General features: G+C 37.0%; 1 protein-coding gene across 1 annotated transcript in view; it reads left to right on the top strand.

Moving 5' to 3' along the window:
- Positions 1-2,266: 2,266 nt before the first annotated feature.
- Positions 2,267-11,881, top strand: part of ESR1 (estrogen receptor 1) — a 354,777-nt gene continuing 345,162 nt past the window's right edge. The window contains exon 1 of the mRNA XM_019735446.3: positions 2,267-2,383. The gene's annotated coding sequence lies outside the window, so the exon portion shown is untranslated. The remainder of the gene's footprint in view (positions 2,384-11,881) is intronic.

Raw genomic sequence — 11,881 nt, 5'->3', positions numbered from 1 at the left:
TTTCTTATTTGTTTTCCATTATTCAGTTTATTTATAATGGTGAATGCAATTTAATTAGAAACTTTACCTCAGAGGAGATTTTGTTTTCTATAAGACTGCACAGAATATTTTAAAACAGTGTTAGCCCAAGGGACACTTTAATTTTTAATGATTTCGTTAGAATGATAAGATGATTCATAAACACTTTTTGGTATCAATCTGTAGAAATGGTTATTACCCATTCACTGATAACCTTTCCACTTTTTCTTCCCATGAAGACATATGAAACACGTGTGTCCTCATAGTATGTTCTCATTTAGTGGTTCTGATTCTGCAGTGCAGTGTTAAAATCTTGAGTGCTTGAGCTGACCACCTGAGTCTAGTTCACTCCAGCTGTGAAACGTAGGTGTAGGTATTTAATCTTGGTATCCCATGGTTTTGTCATTTGTAAAATGGGTTTACAATAGTACTTACTTCATTGGGTTAGAATAATATCTGAATTCTAGTGTGTGCCCAGAAGACATTTGCTATTATTTTTTCTTTCTCCCACTTCAGAAAGCACATATTAAAGTGCAAATGAATGTCACTAATAATCTTTTAAGGATAATTAATTCAATTTATATTTTATATAAATTTTGTATTATACGGTTCTATTTCTAGTGAAAAAAAAAATCTATAACTTTCAGTCCAGAATCTACCGGATGTCCTATTTTGAGAACTGTTGCTCTAAGTAATTTTCTCCTCTGTATTGATGTGTACAACTGATTTTAACAGGTAGCTAAGTGCTGTTTGAAAAGTGCAGTTCATCCATTCTGGCAAAAAAAAAAAAAAATAAAAAATAAATTGAAGGATTTAATTAATTTAGAAAAAAATATTTTGCTTTCAAAATATTTAAACTATTCAAAACATTTTATTGAAGAATTTATCTTTTGTCAGAAATCATAATAAAAATAATAATGTAATAAGACCCCATAATACATTAGTATACGTGATTTTTTTTTAAATTAAAGTTTATTGGGGTGACAATTGTTAGTAAAATTACATAGATTTCAGGTGTACAATTCTGTAATACATCCTCTATAAATCCCATTGTGTATTCACCACCCAGAGTGTGATTATTCTTTTAGTAAGTGAATCTTGTTGAAATTTCATGTTTCTTAATTTAAAATCAAATACTTTATCTATTAGCTAAAATGTGTCCTGCTCTATGTATCCTGTGGAAATTAATCTCAGACAAATTCATATATTCAAATTATTTTATGTGTAAACTCACTGATACAGAGAAGACTGAAGACAGTTAAGATATTTTTATTTCAAAATGTTTTAAAGTGTTGATTTTGAGATGTTTGATTTTTTTTTTCCTAAGCCGATTTTGAGATTTACCTCTTGCCCTACAGATGTAAACCTGAACTTGGAGATTCTAGGACCCAGCAGCCAGAGAAACGTCCCCCTTTACCTTCTCCTCTACCATTCTTACCTCTGGAAAACTAGCCTTTCCTATGATTTGTAGAGTAGAAAAAATCTAATACATTAAAAAAAAATCCTTTACAACACATACTACATAAACCACTTCAGACTTTATAAGGTATTAATATTTCAATATTATTTTAAGAAATTTCAATTTTACTTTTTAGCCTGTTTTCTACTTCTGAATGTTTATCTCAGGGTAAACAAAATAAAACACCCACAAACTCTGAAATGGCTGCAGGAAATGCCAGACAGTTTATGGAAATATCGTCTGATAGAAGGAATGGCTTACGCGTCAGAGAGAAGCTAAACCTCTGCAGGTTACTGAAGTCAAGAACCTAATTAATCAGTGACGAGAAATACAGGTTGTTGAGTCAATGGCTGAACGAGAATGTTACGAAAATGCTCACAGAAGACACGTCCTCCCTCCTGCTCTTAGCTGTGACTAATTTTGGATTAACAAAATTTATGTGCTGAGTGAATGCTTTATTTATTTTATCCTACTCGACATGCCCGTCTAGACTTCAAGCTTTATTAGTAGTAAAGAGAAAATCAGCTGGATTACGGAAAAATAGTTCAGGCAGATTAAACAGACTCCTTACCCCTTGTTAAACATCTGCCTTGATCAAAGTGCTCAGAAAGTTAGAATCAGGCCTGGTGTGGAGAAAGGAAGGCCACCCCCTCCTCTACTTTGTTCAGGAGATTTTCCACTCCTAGTCAAATGGTGGTGCTAGTTCTTTAGTTTTGAGTTACTGCATTTCCTAATTTCATGGTCATAACAGCCTCCTGTCTCCTGCCTCAGAGCCGATTGCACCAAAACTGAAAATGCAGGCTCCATGCTCAGAAGCTTCTTAATGGGCTCGAAAGGTTACTGTCCTTTCTCTTGCTCATTCTATAGCATAAGAAGACAGTCTTTGAGTGACATTCTTCTCTTCAAGTAGGTACTCCTGTTTCTTCTCTTTCAATTTATTTATTTTTCCTTTTTGCTATCTGTGCTACTATTTACAAGCATGAGGTAACTTTAGAGTTTCCCTCTCATGTGAAAGGATGTTCCTTTTTCTCTTAACGCTCCAGGGATATTTTGCAAAGTTGCTGACAAGTATGGCTACGACATTAAAATGTTAAGTCTAAACTTGGTACAGTGGAAATTCACTTTTGGAATAATAGTCAGCTGATTCAGAGGGCAACATGACTATCCTTAGCACAGCACTGACAAGGCTGTCTGCCCGCCCCAGATAATGTGTATTTATTGGATCCAGCTCTAGCTGTGAGAAACTGCATTGTTGAAATGTGTCGGAATTTGAAAGTTATTAATTGGACTGATGGCGGGCTAGCCTGAACACACTACCTGTTTTCTTAATCTTTGGTGCCATAATTTATGTGAGTTGGAACTAAGCCATATGAATAAGCTCTTATTTGTTTCCTGAAAGCAGTCAAGTTTTCTGAAAAGCTACGCAATCTAGCAATACAAAAGTGAGACACCCTGTTTCTCAATTGCCCTGTGATTTTAGGCAAGTTCTTTTCAGTCCTGCTGCCTCCGTTTGCCCCTCTGTGAAAAAACGATTGGTCACTTTTTGCAGCCAGGATGGTGTGTATGTGAGTGCCTTCCCCATATAGAGCAGTGTGATCCTTGAGACATGATGTGGCAGTCACAAAAGGCAAGGGCAGGATACTTTCATTTTGGTTAGAGGGATGCCACACGCTTCAGAAAATGTGTGTTAAGTTGTTAAGTTTCATGCTTTGTCAAGAGGGTAACCATTTTTTGTTCTGTCAGACATGCCCATAAAGCCAAGGGGTTGGGTTTTATCAAGACTTGGGGTCATGGCACTGATTCCTGTTTAAAGGAGCCAGGTTTCTATTTGATTTATAGGCCAGATCTAATAAGCTTGCAGAGCAACTCCAAGCACGAGGTTGCTAGGAAAATCACGTTTTGAATGTGTGTATGTCTGTATCCATATAGATATGCACATACATATATATGTGTATATCTATATTATATTAGCATATAATATATGTTAATGTTGAGAGTGAACTTATGAATATGAAGTAGAAATATTTCAATTTTATCTTAAAACCCAGAGAGCCGGAAAAAAAAAAAAAAGAAATTGGATGGGAACTTCTGAGACCTAGGGTTCAGAGCCAATTTCTACTCTATAAAATTCTTTCCTATTTCTTAAATGCAAATGTTTGTTGCGATTTTGTTAATAGCCTCTGAAGACTGCCCACCAGGCCTTGGCGGGCGTGGGAATAATATTCCAGAGGTTAGACACAATACTATAGTGGTTGTTAGATTGTCAAAGAAATTATGAACAAAAGCAATGTACATATCAGAGATGTGATATGTAGAAAAGAAAAGCAAAATGTTGAATATGAATGTAAAGGTCGTATTTACTAGCAGGATATTTTTCTAGCCCCTTGGAGATATTTGTTTTGGTTTATTGCTTGTGACAGTCAAGGAAAGGGATAAACTCATGTGTCTTAAACTTGCAGCAAGAACAAAGCTAAAGAGTTAATTGAAACAGTCTTTCAATTAACTCTGTATCTTTCATTCAGTTTGGGATTTAGAGCTAGGAACCCTCTACCTTCCTCCCAATATTCACTCTAAAACTCTATAAAATAGAAATGTTCACACTGGGTGCCTGCTGAACACATTTATATTATTATCCGTGGATTCTCTGAGTATTTGTCCATATTCATTTAGCCCCATTGGTCAAAGCAACTTCTGGGTCTCAGGGCCCAGGGGTTGGGCTTCAGTTTGCTTTGCACAGAGAACAGTTTTGCTTCACGGTTACCGACTGGCTACAAAGAAAACTGACAAGAATGACAGTGACCCAGCTTTGAGCACAGTATTCATGGCACAAATTTCATCGATGTTGGTTGAGACGTGGTCCTGCTCATTCACCTTTATCAGGGCTTGCACTATCTACTCACTCCTACACGTATTTTGCTAGAAAGTTTACATTTCTGTTCAACTCTTCCATAGCAGTCATTGTTTGGTGAGGTCTCAGACATTAAGTGGCTTAATTCAAATCCACAGACGACGGCTAGGTAAAAGCTCCCACCACCTTCTAACTGTGCAGTTTCAACTCTGGCTTCAAATGTTTCATCAGCAAAGCAGGCAATTATGAATAGCTGCCGGTTTTAATTGTGTGGAATAAATAAGATTAAACCATTCATTAAACTACTTGCAGTCTTCAAGTGTTAGGAACTCAATATGACAAATTCATGTTTCTTCCAATTATAGCTCTGTGCCTGGTAATAGATGCTGGCTGAATAAATGACCAGAACTATGGCCAGCACCGTAGCTGCTAGGAGTTTATGTCCATCTGACCATAGCTGGGAACTTGACCTGAATTAGAAAAGGCAATAAATCCATCCAGCTGAACATGCTGACACATTGCTGCTTTTGTAAATGAGCATAAAGTGTTGGAAGAGAAAGTGCCGAAGTCTCCAACGTCCTTTCCTCCATTAGTCATCTCCTCTGTGGCTATAAGAGTAGTGATATTCCTTTGTGATGAGAACAGTAGCAAAGAAAATGGCAGATTCTTGCTGTGACCAGTATGTCAAAAACGTATTACAAATGCTTCACGTTTGTTTGTTTGTTTTACATCAAAAGAAATGTTTTGTTTGGTTGTTGGGCAAGGTATGAATTTATGCACATACAAGTATAGGGTTGTATGCTAACTTTTAATTCAACATGAAGCTAAAGACCTCTCTCCCTCATCCAGTCTGTAATGAGTATTTAGTGCTCATGAGGTGGTAGTAATAAAATTATATCAGTACCTAACATTTAGGGAGCTCTGACTTAGTGCAATAGACATTTTTTATAGACATTATCACATTAAATCCTTTTAGTAATCTCAGCTGGTAAACAATATCATCATTCTAGTTTTACAAGTGAGGAAACTAAGACTTGGAAACATTAGGTAATATGTTCAATGTTAGACCACTTTCTAAGTGGCATTCCTAAGACTCAAGTATAAGCTTAGCAATTTCCAAAGCTCGTGCCCTCAGCTGTTGATACAATACTAATTTCTAAAGTTTTTGATCAATATGATCCTTGCCTTAGAGAAGCAAGCTGAGCAGATAAGGCCAATAAGAGATAATATAACCTCTCTAAACCTCAGTATCTTCACCTGTAAAAGGGAATAATGATATCTGACTTACAGAAGGTTGATGGCTATTGATGAAGATGAAATTAAGTAATGTATGTAAAAGAGCTTTGTAAAAAGTTCGGTTTTATAAAATACAAATTTTAATATGGAAGGTCTAAATTATTACTTAATTACATGTAAAGTCTTGTCACCAGTAAGTGAGAGTAGCCCTGGTATGGTGCTACGAAATGGGTATGAGAGGTGGGTTGTTTTATGTTTTAAAGGACTGAGGGTATGTGCAGTGGTGGAGGTATGGAGGGAAGGTGAGGCCTGTCAGGCGTGTGGCCGAGCTGGAATGTGAGTATGGCAGACCCGACGGGCTGGGTTTTCCTGGATGACGGGAGATGGAGAGCTGGCCTGTCACCACTCTGAGTAATCCTCTCCCTGGGTCTCCCTGCCTTCTTCAGGAGGCTCTTTGACTTCTTTGAGAAGACAAGTGGCTAGGAGCTGCCCTAGCCTTTCTGTTATAAAAGGACCCCCACAGGATTCTTCCCGGCTGCCCACCTGGAACTTTGTTTTCCTAATCCCAGCCGTCAGGAGCTTAATCTGCCTTCACTCTCCTGTTTGAATTTCCAACTCTCGATTCTTTGGGGTTTCCTTCTAAGAATGGATACAAGTGGGGCACGGTCTTCCAGCTCCCCTTTCTTGCAGCCTTGAAGACAACATGCAGGCAATGGGCTGGTGGGCACTGCCAGTCACAAAGGGAACGAGATGGGCCACAACAAAATAACAATCCTGAGGAAGTTGAAAAAGTGTTAAGATTTGCTTAGTCTATGTAACCATGCTTCCTGTTCTAGGTTCCTGCCTTTTGGTGGAGTAGTAGATTGCCATTGGGAGTTTGGTATTTTTTCCCCTTGTGTTCCCATCTAACTGTTCTCTTATGAAATGGCCAGCTGAGCTCTCCAAACATATACCTCTTCCCCTAGGTTGGTTCTGAAGACACTCTCAGAGCCCTTTTGCACATGGGTAATCTGCAATTCTGTGACCCTTCCTCCCTCTGCTGTTCATAGCCATGGCCTCGTTGAGGTACTGCCTTTCTGAATTTCTACACACTAAGAAACCCACAAGAAATTTTGAGTTCATCTCATAGAAAACATTTGTCTTTTGTACTCTCATTTCTATTTACTATAGCCAATCATTTGTCAGGGTTAATTTTCTTAAAACCAGCTTCAGAAAGGTATTTAATAACGACCATCACACCATAGATAGTAACCCATTTTAGTATAGTTCACTTTAAAACTATGTGGCAAAGATATAAATTTCTTTTTTATGTGGAATTTTGAAAATCTTACTTGCATTGGGTTTTACTAAAGGATGTTTAGAGATTAGGGTTACTCAGAATCCAGTATAGTTCAACTTGACACACACTGTTAAATTCTTTTCCCGATTTTATTTAAGGAATGAGTAATATTACAAGGGCCCTGCTGTGGTTTATTAAGGTCTGTCCCAGAGTCTCTGCCGCCTGCCAGACTGAAAGGGCCTTAAGCGCAGAGATGGGGTTTGTTCAGGCTAGTACTCCAGTACCTTGGGAGGTGGTATCTGTGACTGGATACACTGGGGATTTGGGACATAATTGTGATGGTTGATAGAGCCTGACTTGTTCCTTGATCCTAAGATGTTCACTATCAGTTATGGTCAGTAAGGCACATAATATGACCTAAGATGATTACAGAGTGATGATAATATGTGCTGTAGACCATAATATCACATAATGTGATGTGATGATAGAGTAGGATGTGATGAGTCCTGGGAGAGTGATAAGTATCATGGTGTCAAAGCATAAAGAGGGGGAATTGGTTCTAATTAAGGGGGAATGTTGGAGGGGTTAGGGTAGAGAGGGGTTCACAGAGATGATGGAGATGGTTAGGGATGGTTTCACATAGGAAGTGACATTTGCCCATGACCTTCAAGATGGGTAATGTTTACACAGGAAGATATAAGGAAAGGGAAGAGCATAAACAAAGGCATGGGGAGAAGGTTTTGGGGAATCATTAGCCAGCCTGACAGGAGCATAGGTGAGAAGAGGAGGTATGAGGTGGTATGAGATAATTCAAGAACGGAGACTTAAATGTTATCTTTTTCGACTTGCTAGTGTAGGCATTAAAGATTTTAGAGTAGGGTTGGAATGAAATAAAAACTTAACCTTAGGAAAATACTGTGTAGATTGAAGTGTTCAGATGAAGAGTGAGTATATCAATTTGGAGGTGGTTGGAATAGTTCAAGTGAGTTGTAATACAATCTAATAAATCATTTAGGATTTGCTTTTCTTAATCATGATTGTTTAGGGTTGTAAGGAAAATTTTGTTCAAAAATGATTAGTAGAGAAAGAAGTAGGTTGGGAGTCAAAACGATATTACTTTGCCACTGATGTGCTGAGTAAACTTAATAAACAACTTAATAAACAACACCTCAGTACGCTGTTTTCCCATCTGTAAAGTGGGCGTTATAACTACCAAAACTCCCATCAAAGATTCTGCTAGTGGTACAATGAAGACTAACTGATGTGAGAAGTAACACACGTCATCTACGTGTAAAATGCTATTTACTTGGAAAATTTTTGTAGTAAAATTATTTAATTTGGACAAGATATAGATTCAGAAGAAAATAGTGCATATTGCTGTTAGACTAAAATAATTAGTTTATATTTATTAAATAGATACTTTGTTTGGATACTGAACAAGTCTTTTTAAAAAAAATATTGTGGTAAGAACACTTAACATGAGATCTATCGTTTTAACAAATTTAAATGTCTAATACATTATTGTTGACTATGTGTACAGTGTTCTACAGTCGATCTCTAGATAAGTAGAGCTTCTTCATCTTACTTCGTTGAAACTTTTTGTCTATTGATTAATAACTTCCATTTTTTCACCTCCCCAGACCCTGGTAACCACCCATGCCAGTCTTTGATTTTATTAATTTGATTATTTTTGATACCTCATTTAAGTGGAATCATGCAGCACTTGTGTTTCTGTGACTGGCTTATTTCATTTAGTATAATGTCCTCCATGGTCCATCCATGTGGTCACGTATTGCAGAATTGGCTTCTTTTTAAGGCTCCATACTATTCCATTGTATGTATTTACCACATTTTCTTTATCCATTCATCTCTTGATGAACACAGGTTGTTTTCACATAAAACAAACTATTTTGAATAGTGCTGCAATAAACATGGGAGTGCTAATATCTCTTCCAGATCTTGATTTCAATTCTTTTGGATGTATGCCGAGAAGTGGGATAGCTGTATTATCTGGTAGTTTTCTTTTTAATTTTTTGAAGAAACTTTATACTCTTTTCCATATCAGCTACACCATTTTGCATTCCCATGAAGAGTGTGCAAGGGTTCCAGTTTCTCCACACCCTCACCAACACTTGTCTTTTGTGTTTTTGATAATAGCCATCCAGACAAGTGTGGGTGATATCTCATTGTAGTCTTATTTTGCATTTCTCTGATGATTAGTTATGATGAGCATTTTTTCATATACCTGTTGGTTCTTTGTATGTCTTCTGTGGAGAAATGTCTATTCAAGTCTTTAGACCATGTTTAAATTGCATTATCAGTCTTTCTGTTATTGAGTTGTATGAATTTCTTATGTATTTTGGAGATAATCCCCTTATCAGATATAGGGTTTGCAAGTATTTTCTGTTATTGTGTAGGTTGTCTTTTCACTCTGCTAATTCTTTCCTTTGTTGTACAGACTGTACATGTAGTTCCACTTACTTATTTTGTTTTAGTAGCCTGCGCTTTTGCTGTCATATCCATGAAATTATTGCCAAACCTAATGTCATGAAGCTTTTCTTCTAGGAGTTTACAGTTTCAGGCCTTACACTTAAGTCTCTCATCCATTTAGCACTTATTTTTGAGTACTGTGTAAGATAGGTTATGTCTAACATCATTCTTTTATATGTGGCTATCCAGGTTTTCCAACATTATTGGTGGAAAATACCATACGTTACACATTATGTTTTCTTGGGAACTTTGTTGAAGATCAATTGACTATATATGTGTGGATTTATTTAGGACTCTATGTTCTATCACCGCCCTGCATATCTGTCTTTATGCCAGTACCATACTGTTTTGATTACTGTAGCTTCATGATATATTTTGAAATCAAGAAGTGTTACGCCTGTGGCTTTCCTCAAACAAATCTGAAGCCCCATTTTCTTCACCAACTGAATGAAAGCTTTGGACTCAGGGGCTCTATGGTCCCTTTGGCCATACCATTATATGATTCTATAGGTCTTGCTTTTAGCAATCTCCATTGAGAAGAAGAGTGAGTTGAGATACTGATATAAGCACAATCAAACCCACAGGTATCTATGCTGGGAATGAAAGACAGACATGGCATCTTTCTATTGATTTATGACTCTAGTTGGCAAAAGAAGACACTGATATCTCTTGCAGCTGCCTAAAGTGCTTTATGCTTATGGGAATGGGGGCACTGAATCCAGTGACTTGAAGATAGAGGGAAGAAGTCAAATTGTGCTTTCTCTTTTCCTAATGTTTTCCTTCTCTTCTAAGGAGAAATCAAAGGTTGCCAATTGAAAAAAAAAAAGAAAGAAAGAAAAGAATAAGCAAAGACTTATTGGGGGTGGGGTTTGGGGGAAAGGCCAAGCACACTAAGTAATTTAATTTCAGTTACAATAAATCTCAAATGATGATGCTATACTCCTGAGAATGTTTCATGGTGGACAATGCCTGGGCTTTGTATTTTAAACACAGAAGTACACAGAGAGGGTGACATCATAATATTCAGCATGAGGAACGTTGCTCATGTTGGTTTGCTGGTCTATTCCTCCAGGTCATCTAGGCTTCACAAATCAAGGTACTTCAAATCTAATTTGTGAAGGAAAAGTTTCATAGAAGAGTGTTTTCTAGGAAAGGAAAAAGTAGAAAGCAAATGTCTCCTGCTTACTACGGCATTCGCATTGCATAAGCAATATTAATGTAGCTGAGTAACAGTCATTCAGAGCAGTTCACAGATTATTCATATTTAGACTATGCATGGCCCTTGCTTTACTTCCTTCTCACCATCTGGATTCTATCCATTTGATTCCTCCCTCTGCACTTGGAATACAAGCAAAATTTACATGTGCCAATTTTCTACTTGTTAGCAGCCATGGTAATATGTTCAGTAGGGAAAGGGATTTATACTGTTAAACAGAAAGAGGTTTTGGATTGTTTGAGGCTTTAATTTGTTGATGCAATTCCTAGAATCCACTACCACCGATATTTGAGAATTGAGTACATTAGACAAGTTTGTAGATTTACAAAAGTGTAGCTAACAGAGGCAGCACTTGATTTTCTTATCCAGCTCTTTAGTTCTAAATTTATTGCCAATTTTATTTATCAGACTTATTCTTAGAGGAGTAGTGTTTGCTGTGGCCACAAGGAAACATCTGTGAGCTTAAACCTTAGAGGCAGTTAGCCAGTTAGAACATTTGGCATGTGAAGCTTAGATTGCAGAAGAAAAAAAATCAATCAAGGCAACCCTTAAAAATATCAAGAAGGCAACTGAAAAAAAAAAGTCTTATCACAGACAAACTGAAGTATTGAGTTCATGTTAATGAAGAAATGTCAGAATCCACAATGAATCACCCAGGAGTTTCATAGTATGGCAACTTTGGAAGGTGATGTCAATCTCTACTGCTAGGATTTATGGTAGATTATATAATGGAATTCTGAGTTCCAAGAGATCAAAGGAAAATGTTGGCTCTTTCTTCATCCATTTTCTTAGGTCAAGCCTATCCAGCAAGAAGCCAAGTGGAGAGTTGAGAAATTATCTGAAGTGGGTAGTAGAGACAGCCAAAACCAGATAATACATAACCAGAAAGTCACCATGGAGGGAAAATGTGGACTGAAAATAGAAGGGATGAGGGTAAGATGTCAAACAATTTGGTCAGTGTCCATAGTCTAAATTAACTGGATAACAGCCAATTCCTTGCTTCACATGATTATTCAGAATGAGCCTAAAAGACTGAGGTAAAAAAGATGAGTTCATTACCAAGGTTGTTGCATGTTTGTGCAAAATTTCTCCATATCTGTATTACTATCTGTGACATGTCTGCTTCTAAGTTTTGCAGGGATTGGATTTCACTGTTTTAGATCAGTGATTGAAGAAGCCCATATAATCTGTAGACTCACACAGAGAAAAAAATTTTCTTTCATAGATTAATTGAATGTTTTATTTTATCAGCCTTGTTATGCTCCACAGCATATGCTTATGAATTTTCCATTGAAAGCTCTGATTCTTTTTTCCCTTTATCATTTCCTCATGTGG

Source organism: Rhinolophus sinicus, chromosome 2, assembly GCF_057876585.1.
Source record: "Rhinolophus sinicus isolate RSI-liver-muscle chromosome 2, RSI-T2T, whole genome shotgun sequence".
NCBI lineage: Eukaryota > Metazoa > Chordata > Mammalia > Chiroptera > Rhinolophidae > Rhinolophus > Rhinolophus sinicus.
Note: the sequence above shows the minus strand (reverse complement) of the source record. Positions and strands in the feature narration are given on the sequence as shown.